The sequence below is a fragment of the Vigna umbellata genome, chromosome 11, assembly GCF_029865625.1.
Source record: "Vigna umbellata cultivar VRB3 chromosome 11, Vumbellata_1.0, whole genome shotgun sequence".
Lineage (NCBI taxonomy): Eukaryota > Viridiplantae > Streptophyta > Magnoliopsida > Fabales > Fabaceae > Vigna > Vigna umbellata.
The window spans coordinates 18833494-18839593 of NC_142175.1; positions in this window are offsets into that span (position 1 = coordinate 18833494).

Genomic DNA, 6100 nt, shown 5'->3' on the forward strand with positions numbered 1-6100 from the left:
CAGTCACATATATTTCATCTATCAATCCAGCACTAATAATATCAACTATCTCTACTATTAATCCAACAGTATTAATCAAACAATACACTACAAGAAATGTGGGTTTTTCCGGCAGCATTTTACCGACGGCCTATGACCCCTCGGTAATGCAGTGGTGGAATAAAATACCGAAGGCTTATGGGCCCTCGGTAATGTCTTCGAAGTATTTTGGCCAAAATCAAGCTATTCCCTCTCTACAATTCATTTTCCAGTAGCCCAAGTTTCGTCGTCCAAAACCCTTCCTCAGAAACCCTTCCTCTTTGCTCCTCCAAAACGTCATCTTCCTCTCCTCTCCAACGAGAACACCAAACCCCAAGACCTAATATTCCTCTCCTCTGCCCAAATTTGGAATCCCCCTAATCTTCCTCTCCTCTGCCCAAATTTGGAATCCCTCTCTCCCCAAATTACCAAAATTTTGTCCCGCGGTTGCCTTGAGCCAAGCATAAGAAGGTGGAGGTCCATTTCTGGTCACCCTAAGGCGTTCTCCCGCAGAACTGTGGTCGTTGGTGGCTGGTGTTTTGCGGTTTGTGTGGGTGGGTTCGTGGTGTTTCCGGCAGGGTGGTGGGTCGTGGTAGTTGGCGTTTGTGGTAGTGGTGGGGAGTCATCGGGTTGGCTTGATGACGATGTTGGGGTGAAGTGGACTTGTTAAGTTCGTAGGGGTCGTGGTCTGTAAAGGCTGGCATCGTCGACCATTTTGCTTTCGAGGTAAGTTTTGTTTTCAAAATTGAATGGTTCTCGAGAAGAAGTTGTACTTCAATGATGCCTTCTTTCTTTCTTTTTTTTCGTTTTAATTTTGTTTTGTCTCTGTCATTGTATGTGTGGCAGAAATTGTGTTGTTTATGTATGACCTTAGAGTTTTTGAGGTAGTCGGTTTGTGGCAAAAATTGTTGTGGTTTTTTGCCTCAGTATGTTATAGTGGTTACAACTGTTGATGTAATGAAATTTATCTTTGTTTGTGTGGTGTGTGGTGTGTGGTGTGTGGAGTGTGGAGTGTACAACTCGATCACCCTTTTGAAAGAGTTAAATTAGAGGTAAAGAAGAGACTAGCTCTTTCTGTCTTGGCAATTGTGGTATTGTTGGTGACTTCACCTACTGCAACATAATAGCAGTTTGATAAGAAACTATGTGTGTCTACACTGATGTTATAGGATAACCAAATGAAAAACAACTTATCGTGCTGTAAATGAACATAAATGGCTAGTATTCTCATAATCATGGAAATAATAAAAGAAAGTAATTAGAAAAGCTTTTTCTGTGATCTCCAAACCTATGACAAATCCTTGGGAGCTTGGGATATAAAATCTTCAACATATCTAACACTTCACGTAATCAATCGTAAGCTTTAGCTGCAACCTCTAGGTTTTTAATGCTTTTTCTCCCATTACATAGTCAGCATATGAAGTATCGTTTGAGGAGATCAAATTTGCTAATTAAATTATGAACTTACTAAATTTGAATATTGCCTCCACCAAATCTCATGAACCTAAACGCCACACCACTTAGTCTATGAAAACACAAACTTAACTCCAAAGATATGAACAAGAAACTTGAATAACTAGTCCTTTATGACCAACAACAACAATCTAGCCTTCTTTGTGTACGTGAGCTTGCTTACTGGAACAAACAACATAATGATTTACCATACATCATGTCTACTAGAGATCTTCAATCAATAAGAGAGATATGAAATTATATTATATAAGTGAAGAACAATCCTATACAAGCAAGTTTTTTGGAACTGATTAAGTTCCAATCTTACATTTTAAGATAGTATAAGAGTCTATCTTTGCAACTATTACTGGGTCTATCATATTACTTGCTATCAAACTACTATTGAACCACTTTTAAAATATCTAGTCCCACACTCAAGATACCTATTTTTTAGCAAAATAAGATGTGTTTAAGATTTCATATTAAAAATATAATAAAATGATGATATATATCAATTATCTCTCCCCCTTTAGGCATTAGCAAAAAAGGTATAGAAATGGTATTTGAAGCAAGATACAGTATGTCAAAGATCTATCAAAATGTATATTTTCACAATAATGTCAAACATTGATGCTCCCCCTATCATTTTGTATAAGAGCTGACAATAATGAATTTAACAGAGTAAAAGTTCTAGATATAGTTTCAAGCATATTTCAGAGTACAACAATCAGTGCTTGAAGCCAATATATTTGTATCTACAACAATCAGAATATACATGTTGATTCACAATGGATGTAAAATGATGAGTATTAGAAAGTATGAACACATGTATCATTAGAATGAGTGGTTCAGAATAAGTGACTTAACAAACAGAAAGTTCAAACCACATTCACGTAATTTAATTGATTTCATGCTTTTGTAGTCGATTAAATTCTGCATAACAACTCATATTCCATATCAGATCAGTGCTAATTTCTGTAGACACTTTTTGTATGATCATAGACCTGCATATCACATACTTCTCAATCTTTGTTGAGTGTTAGTACAGATTAAGTATAAATGTGAAATAACATAATAATCAAATTTAGTATGATTATTATGCAAAGAAATATGTATGACAATGAATAATACATTTTGCATACATACAACAAATACAATCATTTAATGTCAATCCAACACACAATTGATTAACATAGGATGTAATTCAAAATATATATTCATTTCATTGATATCAGCAAATCGAGTACAAGAAGAGGTTCAAAATATGAATGGCTTAATAGCCAATTTTACATTCATTCATGAAAAACATTAGAAAACAGACATAAGACATCAAATCATATCTCTCAACAATATATCATCATCACTTTCGTCTGCTGCACTCTCCTCTTCACTCTCCCCACTGTCATAATCAGATTCACTAATATGCAACTTCCCTTTGATAGCAGCCACATCTTGATTAATCGATTGACAGAGAATGGTTAGAGAGTTCATTTGCCTAACCATGTGATTTTCAAATTTAGAACGAGGTATGAAGGGTGCATATGATGATCCAGCAACACCTTCTTCTTTAGCTATATGCTTATCTTTAAAGAGCCACCCATCAGGACCATGTTGTAAACCCATGTGATGCAGTGCAGTTTTGTCAATAAGATTGCTCTTCCCATATGATTCACAAGATTCATCAACACAATCTACACCAAAAATGAAGTAGCACCTTTGAGATGAATACTGAATACGGTAAGCTTGCATATTCAAGTCTTGTAGTCTTAAGCATATTATCGAATATGGTAGCAGCCCAATCAATCTGGATATTTTCCTTAAGAGCATGAAGAAGACACAAGTCTTCAATGGTTACCTGAGCATGATTGCTACCTCTTGGCAAAAGAATCCATGTAATAATGAAGGCACATAAACGGTCATCCTTTTTCATTCTGCCAGTTCTGTAATGTGATTATTGCTGTGGCTTATTTGGATTTCTTAAGCAGCCTTGATAGACAGTAAATTTGTGGAATCCTTCTACCCTCAAATGGCACTTTTCATCACCTGGTTGGAATCCAACAATACTTGACCAAATCTCGTCAATCGGTTTAATATCTACTCCTTTCACCCTTGAACATAGTGTTTAGTCACTAATTTTCAAATTTGAGTAGAATACCCTTACCAATTCAGGATACCATGGGTCAGCCATTTCAACAAACTTCTTCAAACCCTATCTCTTGAGCCAGTTCTAGAATGTAAATCCTTCTCTCCTGAAGAATTTTAGTTTCACATACTTATGAGGAATAATTTTCCTTAGTCTACAATTGTCGATGAAGTTGGTTTGGGCACTATCATCTCTTATTCAGCCCTCAAGATTTTGACCACGATACATATTCTTCTTTCTGATAGTCTTTACTCTTTTCCTTTGAGAAGAAGATGATGCCATGACATAGTGTATGTAGAGAGATGAATTTCAGAATGCCTTAGAGAGTAAGAGTGATAGTGTAGCAGAGAAAGTGTGAGGAATACTTTGTTGAGATTAGAGTTTTTGATTCATAAATTGTATTTGGAGGGAAAACGAGAGATCAGATTTTTCAGACAATAGTGCTTCAATCGATTTCACTGATTTCATATCCGATTAATTATTTTGCTATACATCAACAGAAGTCAAAAATGGATATTAATTGATTTAATTAGTTATTTAATTGATTAAGGTAAGGCCAGTCTCATATTTTTGAAAAATAGAGAAATACTGAGAACAACTTAATCGATTACATTACCAATATAATCAGTTAAAATTCGTGAAAACATTTTTCAATCAATTCAATGTCGGAAAGCAGATATCATTCACACACATAAATACACATATCACTGTTTTACGAGAGATCAAATTTTTCAGACAATAGTGCTTCAATCGATTTCACTAATTTCATATCCGATTAATTATTTTTCTATACATCAACAGAAGTCAAAAATGGATATTAATTGATTTAATTAGTTATTTAATCGATTAAGGTAAGGTCAGTCTCATATTTTTGAAAAATAGAGAAATACTGAGAACAACTTAATCGATTACATTACCAATATAATCGGTTAAAAGTCGTGAAAACATTTTTCAATCAATTCAATGCAGGCAAGCATATATCATTCATACACATAAATACACATGTCACAGTTTTAACATGATGCACGAATTTCATATCTAAAACAATTGTTACCAACATGATACTCAAGTGATTTTTGATATTTCCTTTGTAATTCCTCCTTGAGTGCTTGTCTGCCACCAGCTCAATTTATTTTCCTGTAAAAATCTCAAATGGTTTGGAGGCTGGTACCCAAATAAATTTGGGGCCTTTGATGTTAGTCATAGAAGTTGGTTCTTTAGGAATCCATTTAAACTTTCCTTTTGGAACACCAACTTTCTTATAGTAACAAGATCTAACATTATGACAATTGAATTGCAATAGAAACATGTAATATTTAAAGGTTTACTCAAATAAGTAAATTTCTTTGAATTAACTCTTTCACTTTTAGCCTTATAACCTTGCTTGTTTATTACTCTTCTTTATGATCCTAGAACAACTTCTAGGTTAGATCTACCAAGAGTAAATTTAGCCAGTGTATTGGTTAGATATTCAATCTTGTCAAGCAGGGCAATCTTTGCAATCTTTCTCAACAATTTTAATTTCAAATTTAGCATTTAGAGCAGATTGTAAAGCCTTTTCAAGATCAATCTTCAATTTATCATTATCTTCAACAATGTTATTGATTCTGTATTCATAGTCTTTTCTTTCAGAGTTTAATCGATTAACCTTATATTGAAGTTTCATTGCTTCAGCATGGAGTTCCTGAAACACATCCAGCAGTTGATAATATTTGTCCTCGATGGGCTCATCTCCGAAATTGTTGTTACTGCTTTCTGAGTTGACGGATCTAGCCATGAGACATAAGTTTGTCTCCTCCTCTGGACTTTGGTTATCTTCATCACTTGAAGAACCTCCTAAATCACAGTCTTCCCATGCTATGTAGGCTTTCATTTGCTTATTCTTCCATGCTTATCAGCTTTCTGCTTCATCTTCAAGTCTGGACAGTCAGGTTTGATGTGACCCTCCTTTCTACATTCATAACAGGTAAAAGTTGCAACCTTTCCTTTTCTTTTTCCTTCTCTTAAGTTACCTGCAAAATCAGATGTAGTATTTCTAGATTTCATGAATTTAGTTAACTTATTTACCATCATGTTTAACACTTCCTTCTCTGGCACATCTGTATCAGAATCAACATTAGACTCATTTCTCCTTGAGACTTTCTTGTTGGTTGCTTTGAGAGCTATGAAGTGTTTCTGTTCAGATTCCTCTTCCTCTTTCAGTCTTCCAAGCTCCAATTCAGGTTCTCTAAGTTTTCCAAAGAGTGTAGCCATATTCATTATAGTAAGATCCCTTGATTCTGATATTGTTGTTACCTTTGGTTGCCAACTCCTATTCAAGATTTTTAGAATCTTTATATTGATCTCCTCCTTCTCAAATGATTTTCCAAGGGCAATCAGATGATTTACAATGTGAGGGAACCTTTTCTGGACTTCGTAAATGTTTTCCCCAGACTTCATCTAAACATTTCATATTCCTGTATTAGAGAATTCTTTCTAGCCCTTTTT